Raw genomic sequence first — 13,305 nt, forward strand, 5'->3', positions numbered from 1 at the left:
AGCAGCTGTTTTGAACTCCATTTGGAACACAAAGTGCAGAAGGATAAAATGTTTATTTCTTCTAGTGACCTAACGATAGATCGCTCGACTATCGTGCTACCACTCAGCAGGGCAGGGTCTTGTCCTTATCAAGAAAAGACTGGGTCAGGTAGCGTTGACTGGAAGAGACGTAGTCTACTTGCGTGAACTCACTCACGAGAACATTAGAAGATGCACCGTACACTGCGTTTGCTGCTCTTTTGACAAACGCCACTACAGAGTGGGGCTGACCTTCTTGATTCCTGTGCCATAACCACTGCTGATTGAAAGACAAAAGGCCGTGACGGTGGGCTCAGAGGCAGGTGCTGGTCATGCAGCCGAAGAGACCATCAAGGAGCCTGACTGAAAGTCCCAAATGACCTGTTGGGGCAATGAAGACTGAGAGAGAATTAAAGCCACTACTAAAGAAAATAGCTCGACATCATCCTGCACTCGCAGCTTGGCAGTGGTGGGATTCGAACCCACGCCTCCGTGGAGACTGGAGCCTTAATCCAGCGCCTTAGACCGCTCGGCCACACTACCTCTGTGTAGGTGCTTCACCGTGTATGGTTAACACTCCAGCTCTGCAGCCTAAAACACTGCAGCAACTGCCAGACATAGGTATCGCACTTTGTTTGAGGACTGTGTTGTGGTCTGTGGTACCTTAACCACTATGCCAACTCCCAACCCCTTGATCCCCCTGCTTCAGCTGACAAGTTACATCCTTCAGACCGTACTATACTGATGAGGAAGCCTGTGAGTGGAGGCACCCAGAAAACAGAATCCTTGCGACACAGACCCCAGTGTTCAGTAGGAGAAAAGTTATTACTCTTACCAAGGCTACTTCCACGATTCTTTCTACTGACATTTCCAGTGATATTTTTATTTCTGCTGCTTTGAGCTGCTTAGCACATTTTCCCCTGTACTCTATGAAGTGAGGCATGAGTGAAGGAAAGAAGCAAGGAAGGAAGGAAGGAGATAAATGAAGTGAGGGAATTAATTTTTCATACCTGCATGTAGGGGAGAGTAAAGGTACTTCTTGAAAATCACTTGCAACTCTAGACTTAAAAGGAGATGTCGGCCAAACTGCCAAGCAAAAGTCGTTTTAAATCTGAGTGGCTCTCGCCTTTAGCTGTATGAGTGCTTTAAAGTGCAGAGAATCTCTTGTCTCCAAAGCTGGACCATCCACGCCTTGAGTGCTTGTGATACTAATAAAACTGCACTTGAGAATGCAGTTTCTAGTTGTAGAATGTCTGATGTCAGAGTTGTAACCGGCAACCTGTTTGTGATTCCAGCCAATAAGAAAGACATATGAAGCAATACATCACATCGGAATCATCTTGCTGGCAGTAAGTAAGTAAGTAAGAAAGACATAATGAGCACTACTTCACAACAGAGATAGTCAGGTCATGTGCCGTGTCCTCACTCAAACTAGCAACATCAAAAGCAGGACAATGATGAGGAAAGCAAGGACGCGAGATGGACTAAAAAAAAAAGCAACACGTAAAAAAGCAGACATTGCACAGATCGTGCGTAATAAGAAGAGTTTGCAGGCATGCCTTGGTATTGTAAGAGGTGCTATCAACGGCGTAGGGAAAAAAGATTTAGCGCACTGCTGTTTTTGTTTGTTTATCTTTTGTTTTGTTTCTTTTATATGTGAATAAAAGTGAGGTCACACCTACAGTGAGCAACTACAGATTCCATTTGCAAATCCATTTCAGCAGGAAGAAAGTATTACAATTCGGTGGTAAAGGCTGGCAGTGGGAGTATGCTAATCAACTGGTCTGACAGGTTTGATTTTCGATGTTAATTCCTGTCAGTCTGTTCCATTTTCTGCTCAGATGATCGGGATGTTGAGGCAGGGCTCAGGATAGAAATGTCAGCACTGTGTTCACTCCTTTGATTTCAAAACCTGACCAAAGAAAAATGCTGAAAAAAGGAAACATCAAGAATTTGATTAGCATACCCAAAATGCTTCGCTTCAGCTTAGACTCATATTTTGAAACTTTCTACCAGTAACAGATAAAATTGTAGGTGCTAGTCTCGCAGGCATATCAGCTCAGCTCCTCGTGGTATTTCCCCCATGACTGCATCATCGTCCCTCGCTAACCTATTAATAAGAGGCTTGATTCATATCAGGAGAGCCCTCTGAGAGGAAGGTGAATTAGTGAGCTTTGCTTAGGCTTGGCATCCCTTATCAGTCATGGTCTTTGCTCCGGGTTTCTTTAAGTGGTAGTGTGGGGCTTTGAGTCTCATGGGTTCTCTCTTTTCTGCCACTTTTGTGATGCCGTCTATCCCTCACGTGCAGAGTGCAAGGATGCATGCTACCCTACCGAGGGGAAGGCGCTAGGCTTTAAATCATCTGCAAGGGTGGCTATCCTAGTTCTTGCCGCTTCTCAAAAGGGTAGGCTGTGCACGTGTATTACCTGACACAAAGTCGGCTTGCCAGTCAAGAAGACGAACTGCACCCTGCCCGATACCCTGCCAAGTCTCAGTGCAGAATTCTACTTTATTTCTGCTCTTAGTGGAAGCTGGAAAGTTGGCGGGATTGTTGTACTTTTAAATTTTCTACTTCTTTTAAAGGAGATGTACCGCACAATGTATATGACCTTCTGAACCTTTTGTTCTTAATACCAAAATTACTAAAAGCATTTCTCAACAGGAAGAAACGTACCCTTTTGCGTGCTTTCTTTTGAATGTGCAGCAAAATACAGAGGGTTCTCTTTTTTCTGAACGTCTGGAGGGCTTGTGCTCATGTCTCTGTGGTGCAGTCGGCTGCAGATGATTGGCTAGTAACCGAAATGTCAGTGGTTCAAGTCCACTCAGGGACACAGCTGCTCATGTGAGTCCGGCATTTAGTGTGGAGGCTTTGGGAGGGGCTTATTACTGAGATGCTATTCGTAGTTGCTTAACTAGCCCGTACTTTGGGTTGCTGTAGAAACTGGCTCAGGCTCCACCGTGGTCTCCTTGACCACAGGCCCAGATGCTGCTTATGAACATAAAAAAAAGAGTTACTAAAAACAGCAGCTGTTTTGAACTCCATTTGGAACACAAAGTGCAGAAGGATAAAATGTTTATTTCTTCTAGTGACCTAACGATAGATCGCTCGACTATCGTGCTACCACTCAGCAGGGCAGGGTCTTGTCCTTATCAAGAAAAGACTGGGTCAGGTAGCGTTGACTGGAAGAGACGTAGTCTACTTGCGTGAACTCACTCACGAGAACATTAGAAGATGCACCGTACACTGCGTTTGCTGCTCTTTTGACAAACGCCACTACAGAGTGGGGCTGACCTTCTTGATTCCTGTGCCATAACCACTGCTGATTGAAAGACAAAAGGCCGTGACGGTGGGCTCAGAGGCAGGTGCTGGTCATGCAGCCGAAGAGACCATCAAGGAGCCTGACTGAAAGTCCCAAATGACCTGTTGGGGCAATGAAGACTGAGAGAGAATTAAAGCCACTACTAAAGAAAATAGCTCGACATCATCCTGCACTCGCAGCTTGGCAGTGGTGGGATTCGAACCCACGCCTCCGTGGAGACTGGAGCCTTAATCCAGCGCCTTAGACCGCTCGGCCACACTACCTCTGTGTAGGTGCTTCACCGTGTATGGTTAACACTCCAGCTCTGCAGCCTAAAACACTGCAGCAACTGCCAGACATAGGTATCGCACTTTGTTTGAGGACTGTGTTGTGGTCTGTGGTACCTTAACCACTATGCCAACTCCCAACCCCTTGATCCCCCTGCTTCAGCTGACAAGTTACATCCTTCAGACCGTACTATACTGATGAGGAAGCCTGTGAGTGGAGGCACCCAGAAAACAGAATCCTTGCGACACAGACCCCAGTGTTCAGTAGGAGAAAAGTTATTACTCTTACCAAGGCTACTTCCACGATTCTTTCTACTGACATTTCCAGTGATATTTTTATTTCTGCTGCTTTGAGCTGCTTAGCACATTTTCCCCTGTACTCTATGAAGTGAGGCATGAGTGAAGGAAAGAAGCAAGGAAGGAAGGAAGGAGATAAATGAAGTGAGGGAATTAATTTTTCATACCTGCATGTAGGGGAGAGTAAAGGTACTTCTTGAAAATCACTTGCAACTCTAGACTTAAAAGGAGATGTCGGCCAAACTGCCAAGCAAAAGTCGTTTTAAATCTGAGTGGCTCTCGGCCTTTAGCTGTATGAGTGCTTTAAAGTGCAGAGAATCTCTTGTCTCCAAAGCTGGACCATCCACGCCTTGAGTGCTTGTGATACTAATAAAACTGCACTTGAGAATGCAGTTTCTAGTTGTAGAATGTCTGATGTCAGAGTTGTAACCGGCAACCTGTTTGTGATTCCAGCCAATAAGAAAGACATATGAAGCAATACATCACATCGGAATCATCTTGCTGGCAGTAAGTAAGTAAGTAAGAAAGACATAATGAGCACTACTTCACAACAGAGATAGTCAGGTCATGTGCCGTGTCCTCACTCAAACTAGCAACATCAAAAGCAGGACAATGATGAGGAAAGCAAGGACGCGAGATGGACTAAAAAAAAAAAGCAACACGTAAAAAAGCAGACATTGCACAGATCGTGCGTAATAAGAAGAGTTTGCAGGCATGCCTTGGTATTGTAAGAGGTGCTATCAACGGCGTAGGGAAAAAAGATTTAGCGCACTGCTGTTTTTGTTTGTTTATCTTTTGTTTTGTTTCTTTTATATGTGAATAAAAGTGAGGTCACACCTACAGTGAGCAACTACAGATTCCATTTGCAAATCCATTTCAGCAGGAAGAAAGTATTACAATTCGGTGGTAAAGGCTGGCAGTGGGAGTATGCTAATCAACTGGTCTGACAGGTTTGATTTTCGATGTTAATTCCTGTCAGTCTGTTCCATTTTCTGCTCAGATGATCGGGATGTTGAGGCAGGGCTCAGGATAGAAATGTCAGCACTGTGTTCACTCCTTTGATTTCAAAACCTGACCAAAGAAAAATGCTGAAAAAAGGAAACATCAAGAATTTGATTAGCATACCCAAAATGCTTCGCTTCAGCTTAGACTCATATTTTGAAACTTTCTACCAGTAACAGATAAAATTGTAGGTGCTAGTCTCGCAGGCATATCAGCTCAGCTCCTCGTGGTATTTCCCCCATGACTGCATCATCGTCCCTCGCTAACCTATTAATAAGAGGCTTGATTCATATCAGGAGAGCCCTCTGAGAGGAAGGTGAATTAGTGAGCTTTGCTTAGGCTTGGCATCCCTTATCAGTCATGGTCTTTGCTCCGGGTTTCTTTAAGTGGTAGTGTGGGGCTTTGAGTCTCATGGGTTCTCTCTTTTCTGCCACTTTTGTGATGCCGTCTATCCCTCACGTGCAGAGTGCAAGGATGCATGCTACCCTACCGAGGGAAGGCGCTAGGCTTTAAATCATCTGCAAGGGTGGCTATCCTAGTTCTTGCCGCTTCTCAAAAGGGTAGGCTGTGCACGTGTATTACCTGACACAAAGTCGGCTTGCCAGTCAAGAAGACGAACTGCACCCTGCCCGATACCCTGCCAAGTGTCAGTGCAGAATTCTACTTTATTTCTGCTCTTAGTGGAAGCTGGAAAGTTGGCGGGATTGTTGTACTTTTAAATTTTCTACTTCTTTTAAAGGAGATGTACCGCACAATGTATATGACCTTCTGAACCTTTTGTTCTTAATACCAAAATTACTAAAAGCATTTCTCAACAGGAAGAAACGTACCCTTTTGCGTGCTTTCTTTTGAATGTGCAGCAAAATACAGAGGGTTCTCTTTTTTCTGAACGTCTGGAGGGCTTGTGCTCATGTCTCTGTGGTGCAGTCGGCTGCAGATGATTGGCTAGTAACCGAAATGTCAGTGGTTCAAGTCCACTCAGGGACACAGCTGCTCATGTGAGTCCGGCATTTAGTGTGGAGGCTTTGGGAGGGGCTTATTACTGAGATGCTATTCGTAGTTGCTTAACTAGCCCGTACTTTGGGTTGCTGTAGAAACTGGCTCAGGCTCCACCGTGGTCTCCTTGACCACAGGCCCAGATGCTGCTTATGAACATAAAAAAAAGAGTTACTAAAAACAGCAGCTGTTTTGAACTCCATTTGGAACACAAAGTGCAGAAGGATAAAATGTTTATTTCTTCTAGTGACCTAACGATAGATCGCTCGACTATCGTGCTACCACTCAGCAGGGCAGGGTCTTGTCCTTATCAAGAAAAGACTGGGTCAGGTAGCGTTGACTGGAAGAGACGTAGTCTACTTGCGTGAACTCACTCACGAGAACATTAGAAGATGCACCGTACACTGCGTTTGCTGCTCTTTTGACAAACGCCACTACAGAGTGGGGCTGACCTTCTTGATTCCTGTGCCATAACCACTGCTGATTGAAAGACAAAAGGCCGTGACGGTGGGCTCAGAGGCAGGTGCTGGTCATGCAGCCGAAGAGACCATCAAGGAGCCTGACTGAAAGTCCCAAATGACCTGTTGGGGCAATGAAGACTGAGAGAGAATTAAAGCCACTACTAAAGAAAATAGCTCGACATCATCCTGCACTCGCAGCTTGGCAGTGGTGGGATTCGAACCCACGCCTCCGTGGAGACTGGAGCCTTAATCCAGCGCCTTAGACCGCTCGGCCACACTACCTCTGTGTAGGTGCTTCACCGTGTATGGTTAACACTCCAGCTCTGCAGCCTAAAACACTGCAGCAACTGCCAGACATAGGTATCGCACTTTGTTTGAGGACTGTGTTGTGGTCTGTGGTACCTTAACCACTATGCCAACTCCCAACCCCTTGATCCCCCTGCTTCAGCTGACAAGTTACATCCTTCAGACCGTACTATACTGATGAGGAAGCCTGTGAGTGGAGGCACCCAGAAAACAGAATCCTTGCGACACAGACCCCAGTGTTCAGTAGGAGAAAAGTTATTACTCTTACCAAGGCTACTTCCACGATTCTTTCTACTGACATTTCCAGTGATATTTTTATTTCTGCTGCTTTGAGCTGCTTAGCACATTTTCCCCTGTACTCTATGAAGTGAGGCATGAGTGAAGGAAAGAAGCAAGGAAGGAAGGAAGGAGATAAATGAAGTGAGGGAATTAATTTTTCATACCTGCATGTAGGGGAGAGTAAAGGTACTTCTTGAAAATCACTTGCAACTCTAGACTTAAAAGGAGATGTCGGCCAAACTGCCAAGCAAAAGTCGTTTTAAATCTGAGTGGCTCTCGGCCTTTAGCTGTATGAGTGCTTTAAAGTGCAGAGAATCTCTTGTCTCCAAAGCTGGACCATCCACGCCTTGAGTGCTTGTGATACTAATAAAACTGCACTTGAGAATGCAGTTTCTAGTTGTAGAATGTCTGATGTCAGAGTTGTAACCGGCAACCTGTTTGTGATTCCAGCCAATAAGAAAGACATATGAAGCAATACATCACATCGGAATCATCTTGCTGGCAGTAAGTAAGTAAGTAAGAAAGACATAATGAGCACTACTTCACAACAGAGATAGTCAGGTCATGTGCCGTGTCCTCACTCAAACTAGCAACATCAAAAGCAGGACAATGATGAGGAAAGCAAGGACGCGAGATGGACTAAAAAAAAAAGCAACACGTAAAAAAGCAGACATTGCACAGATCGTGCGTAATAAGAAGAGTTTGCAGGCATGCCTTGGTATTGTAAGAGGTGCTATCAACGGCGTAGGGAAAAAAGATTTAGCGCACTGCTGTTTTTGTTTGTTTATCTTTTGTTTTGTTTCTTTTATATGTGAATAAAAGTGAGGTCACACCTACAGTGAGCAACTACAGATTCCATTTGCAAATCCATTTCAGCAGGAAGAAAGTATTACAATTCGGTGGTAAAGGCTGGCAGTGGGAGTATGCTAATCAACTGGTCTGACAGGTTTGATTTTCGATGTTAATTCCTGTCAGTCTGTTCCATTTTCTGCTCAGATGATCGGGATGTTGAGGCAGGGCTCAGGATAGAAATGTCAGCACTGTGTTCACTCCTTTGATTTCAAAACCTGACCAAAGAAAAATGCTGAAAAAAGGAAACATCAAGAATTTGATTAGCATACCCAAAATGCTTCGCTTCAGCTTAGACTCATATTTTGAAACTTTCTACCAGTAACAGATAAAATTGTAGGTGCTAGTCTCGCAGGCATATCAGCTCAGCTCCTCGTGGTATTTCCCCCATGACTGCATCATCGTCCCTCGCTAACCTATTAATAAGAGGCTTGATTCATATCAGGAGAGCCCTCTGAGAGGAAGGTGAATTAGTGAGCTTTGCTTAGGCTTGGCATCCCTTATCAGTCATGGTCTTTGCTCCGGGTTTCTTTAAGTGGTAGTGTGGGGCTTTGAGTCTCATGGGTTCTCTCTTTTCTGCCACTTTTGTGATGCCGTCTATCCCTCACGTGCAGAGTGCAAGGATGCATGCTACCCTACCGAGGGGAAGGCGCTAGGCTTTAAATCATCTGCAAGGGTGGCTATCCTAGTTCTTGCCGCTTCTCAAAAGGGTAGGCTGTGCACGTGTATTACCTGACACAAAGTCGGCTTGCCAGTCAAGAAGACGAACTGCACCCTGCCCGATACCCTGCCAAGTGTCAGTGCAGAATTCTACTTTATTTCTGCTCTTAGTGGAAGCTGGAAAGTTGGCGGGATTGTTGTACTTTTAAATTTTCTACTTCTTTTAAAGGAGATGTACCGCACAATGTATATGACCTTCTGAACCTTTTGTTCTTAATACCAAAATTACTAAAAGCATTTCTCAACAGGAAGAAACGTACCCTTTTGCGTGCTTTCTTTTGAATGTGCAGCAAAATACAGAGGGTTCTCTTTTTTCTGAACGTCTGGAGGGCTTGTGCTCATGTCTCTGTGGTGCAGTCGGCTGCAGATGATTGGCTAGTAACCGAAATGTCAGTGGTTCAAGTCCACTCAGGGACACAGCTGCTCATGTGAGTCCGGCATTTAGTGTGGAGGCTTTGGGAGGGGCTTATTACTGAGATGCTATTCGTAGTTGCTTAACTAGCCCGTACTTTGGGTTGCTGTAGAAACTGGCTCAGGCTCCACCGTGGTCTCCTTGACCACAGGCCCAGATGCTGCTTATGAACATAAAAAAAAGAGTTACTAAAAACAGCAGCTGTTTTGAACTCCATTTGGAACACAAAGTGCAGAAGGATAAAATGTTTATTTCTTCTAGTGACCTAACGATAGATCGCTCGACTATCGTGCTACCACTCAGCAGGGCAGGGTCTTGTCCTTATCAAGAAAAGACTGGGTCAGGTAGCGTTGACTGGAAGAGACGTAGTCTACTTGCGTGAACTCACTCACGAGAACATTAGAAGATGCACCGTACACTGCGTTTGCTGCTCTTTTGACAAACGCCACTACAGAGTGGGGCTGACCTTCTTGATTCCTGTGCCATAACCACTGCTGATTGAAAGACAAAAGGCCGTGACGGTGGGCTCAGAGGCAGGTGCTGGTCATGCAGCCGAAGAGACCATCAAGGAGCCTGACTGAAAGTCCCAAATGACCTGTTGGGGCAATGAAGACTGAGAGAGAATTAAAGCCACTACTAAAGAAAATAGCTCGACATCATCCTGCACTCGCAGCTTGGCAGTGGTGGGATTCGAACCCACGCCTCCGTGGAGACTGGAGCCTTAATCCAGCGCCTTAGACCGCTCGGCCACACTACCTCTGTGTAGGTGCTTCACCGTGTATGGTTAACACTCCAGCTCTGCAGCCTAAAACACTGCAGCAACTGCCAGACATAGGTATCGCACTTTGTTTGAGGACTGTGTTGTGGTCTGTGGTACCTTAACCACTATGCCAACTCCCAACCCCTTGATCCCCCTGCTTCAGCTGACAAGTTACATCCTTCAGACCGTACTATACTGATGAGGAAGCCTGTGAGTGGAGGCACCCAGAAAACAGAATCCTTGCGACACAGACCCCAGTGTTCAGTAGGAGAAAAGTTATTACTCTTACCAAGGCTACTTCCACGATTCTTTCTACTGACATTTCCAGTGATATTTTTATTTCTGCTGCTTTGAGCTGCTTAGCACATTTTCCCCTGTACTCTATGAAGTGAGGCATGAGTGAAGGAAAGAAGCAAGGAAGGAAGGAAGGAGATAAATGAAGTGAGGGAATTAATTTTTCATACCTGCATGTAGGGGAGAGTAAAGGTACTTCTTGAAAATCACTTGCAACTCTAGACTTAAAAGGAGATGTCGGCCAAACTGCCAAGCAAAAGTCGTTTTAAATCTGAGTGGCTCTCGGCCTTTAGCTGTATGAGTGCTTTAAAGTGCAGAGAATCTCTTGTCTCCAAAGCTGGACCATCCACGCCTTGAGTGCTTGTGATACTAATAAAACTGCACTTGAGAATGCAGTTTCTAGTTGTAGAATGTCTGATGTCAGAGTTGTAACCGGCAACCTGTTTGTGATTCCAGCCAATAAGAAAGACATATGAAGCAATACATCACATCGGAATCATCTTGCTGGCAGTAAGTAAGTAAGTAAGAAAGACATAATGAGCACTACTTCACAACAGAGATAGTCAGGTCATGTGCCGTGTCCTCACTCAAACTAGCAACATCAAAAGCAGGACAATGATGAGGAAAGCAAGGACGCGAGATGGACTAAAAAAAAAAAGCAACACGTAAAAAAGCAGACATTGCACAGATCGTGCGTAATAAGAAGAGTTTGCAGGCATGCCTTGGTATTGTAAGAGGTGCTATCAACGGCGTAGGGAAAAAAGATTTAGCGCACTGCTGTTTTTGTTTGTTTATCTTTTGTTTTGTTTCTTTTATATGTGAATAAAAGTGAGGTCACACCTACAGTGAGCAACTACAGATTCCATTTGCAAATCCATTTCAGCAGGAAGAAAGTATTACAATTCGGTGGTAAAGGCTGGCAGTGGGAGTATGCTAATCAACTGGTCTGACAGGTTTGATTTTCGATGTTAATTCCTGTCAGTCTGTTCCATTTTCTGCTCAGATGATCGGGATGTTGAGGCAGGGCTCAGGATAGAAATGTCAGCACTGTGTTCACTCCTTTGATTTCAAAACCTGACCAAAGAAAAATGCTGAAAAAAGGAAACATCAAGAATTTGATTAGCATACCCAAAATGCTTCGCTTCAGCTTAGACTCATATTTTGAAACTTTCTACCAGTAACAGATAAAATTGTAGGTGCTAGTCTCGCAGGCATATCAGCTCAGCTCCTCGTGGTATTTCCCCCATGACTGCATCATCGTCCCTCGCTAACCTATTAATAAGAGGCTTGATTCATATCAGGAGAGCCCTCTGAGAGGAAGGTGAATTAGTGAGCTTTGCTTAGGCTTGGCATCCCTTATCAGTCATGGTCTTTGCTCCGGGTTTCTTTAAGTGGTAGTGTGGGGCTTTGAGTCTCATGGGTTCTCTCTTTTCTGCCACTTTTGTGATGCCGTCTATCCCTCACGTGCAGAGTGCAAGGATGCATGCTACCCTACCGAGGGGAAGGCGCTAGGCTTTAAATCATCTGCAAGGGTGGCTATCCTAGTTCTTGCCGCTTCTCAAAAGGGTAGGCTGTGCACGTGTATTACCTGACACAAAGTCGGCTTGCCAGTCAAGAAGACGAACTGCACCCTGCCCGATACCCTGCCAAGTGTCAGTGCAGAATTCTACTTTATTTCTGCTCTTAGTGGAAGCTGGAAAGTTGGCGGGATTGTTGTACTTTTAAATTTTCTACTTCTTTTAAAGGAGATGTACCGCACAATGTATATGACCTTCTGAACCTTTTGTTCTTAATACCAAAATTACTAAAAGCATTTCTCAACAGGAAGAAACGTACCCTTTTGCGTGCTTTCTTTTGAATGTGCAGCAAAATACAGAGGGTTCTCTTTTTTCTGAACGTCTGGAGGGCTTGTGCTCATGTCTCTGTGGTGCAGTCGGCTGCAGATGATTGGCTAGTAACCGAAATGTCAGTGGTTCAAGTCCACTCAGGGACACAGCTGCTCATGTGAGTCCGGCATTTAGTGTGGAGGCTTTGGGAGGGGCTTATTACTGAGATGCTATTCGTAGTTGCTTAACTAGCCCGTACTTTGGGTTGCTGTAGAAACTGGCTCAGGCTCCACCGTGGTCTCCTTGACCACAGGCCCAGATGCTGCTTATGAACATAAAAAAAAGAGTTACTAAAAACAGCAGCTGTTTTGAACTCCATTTGGAACACAAAGTGCAGAAGGATAAAATGTTTATTTCTTCTAGTGACCTAACGATAGATCGCTCGACTATCGTGCTACCACTCAGCAGGGCAGGGTCTTGTCCTTATCAAGAAAAGACTGGGTCAGGTAGCGTTGACTGGAAGAGACGTAGTCTACTTGCGTGAACTCACTCACGAGAACATTAGAAGATGCACCGTACACTGCGTTTGCTGCTCTTTTGACAAACGCCACTACAGAGTGGGGCTGACCTTCTTGATTCCTGTGCCATAACCACTGCTGATTGAAAGACAAAAGGCCGTGACGGTGGGCTCAGAGGCAGGTGCTGGTCATGCAGCCGAAGAGACCATCAAGGAGCCTGACTGAAAGTCCCAAATGACCTGTTGGGGCAATGAAGACTGAGAGAGAATTAAAGCCACTACTAAAGAAAATAGCTCGACATCATCCTGCACTCGCAGCTTGGCAGTGGTGGGATTCGAACCCACGCCTCCGTGGAGACTGGAGCCTTAATCCAGCGCCTTAGACCGCTCGGCCACACTACCTCTGTGTAGGTGCTTCACCGTGTATGGTTAACACTCCAGCTCTGCAGCCTAAAACACTGCAGCAACTGCCAGACATAGGTATCGCACTTTGTTTGAGGACTGTGTTGTGGTCTGTGGTACCTTAACCACTATGCCAACTCCCAACCCCTTGATCCCCCTGCTTCAGCTGACAAGTTACATCCTTCAGACCGTACTATACTGATGAGGAAGCCTGTGAGTGGAGGCACCCAGAAAACAGAATCCTTGCGACACAGACCCCAGTGTTCAGTAGGAGAAAAGTTATTACTCTTACCAAGGCTACTTCCACGATTCTTTCTACTGACATTTCCAGTGATATTTTTATTTCTGCTGCTTTGAGCTGCTTAGCACATTTTCCCCTGTACTCTATGAAGTGAGGCATGAGTGAAGGAAAGAAGCAAGGAAGGAAGGAAGGAGATAAATGAAGTGAGGGAATTAATTTTTCATACCTGCATGTAGGGGAGAGTAAAGGTACTTCTTGAAAATCACTTGCAACTCTAGACTTAAAAGGAGATGTCGGCCAAACTGCCAAGCAAAAGTCGTTTTAAATCTGAGTGGCTCT

General features: G+C 45.2%; 5 non-coding genes across 5 annotated transcripts; all 5 read right to left on the reverse strand.

The window, feature by feature from the left end:
- Window positions 1–479: 479 nt before the first annotated feature.
- On the reverse strand, window positions 480–561 carry TRNAL-AAG. Its single transcript has one exon. It is a non-coding gene; the product is annotated as a tRNA-Leu (tRNA).
- A 2,958-nt stretch (window positions 562–3,519) lies between these two features.
- On the reverse strand, window positions 3,520–3,601 carry TRNAL-AAG. The gene has a single exon. It is a non-coding gene; the product is annotated as a tRNA-Leu (tRNA).
- A 2,959-nt stretch (window positions 3,602–6,560) lies between these two features.
- On the reverse strand, window positions 6,561–6,642 carry TRNAL-AAG. Its single transcript has one exon. It is a non-coding gene; the product is annotated as a tRNA-Leu (tRNA).
- Window positions 6,643–9,601: 2,959 nt separating this feature from the next.
- Window positions 9,602–9,683, reverse strand: TRNAL-AAG. Its single transcript has one exon. It is a non-coding gene; the product is annotated as a tRNA-Leu (tRNA).
- Window positions 9,684–12,643: 2,960 nt separating this feature from the next.
- Window positions 12,644–12,725, reverse strand: TRNAL-AAG. The gene has a single exon. It is a non-coding gene; the product is annotated as a tRNA-Leu (tRNA).
- Between the last annotated feature and the right edge of the window lie 580 nt (window positions 12,726–13,305).

Source organism: Protopterus annectens, unplaced genomic scaffold, assembly GCF_019279795.1.
Source record: "Protopterus annectens isolate FY-2018-M unplaced genomic scaffold, PAN1.0 ctg73654_obj.part0, whole genome shotgun sequence".
Classification (NCBI taxonomy): domain Eukaryota; kingdom Metazoa; phylum Chordata; order Ceratodontiformes; family Protopteridae; genus Protopterus; species Protopterus annectens.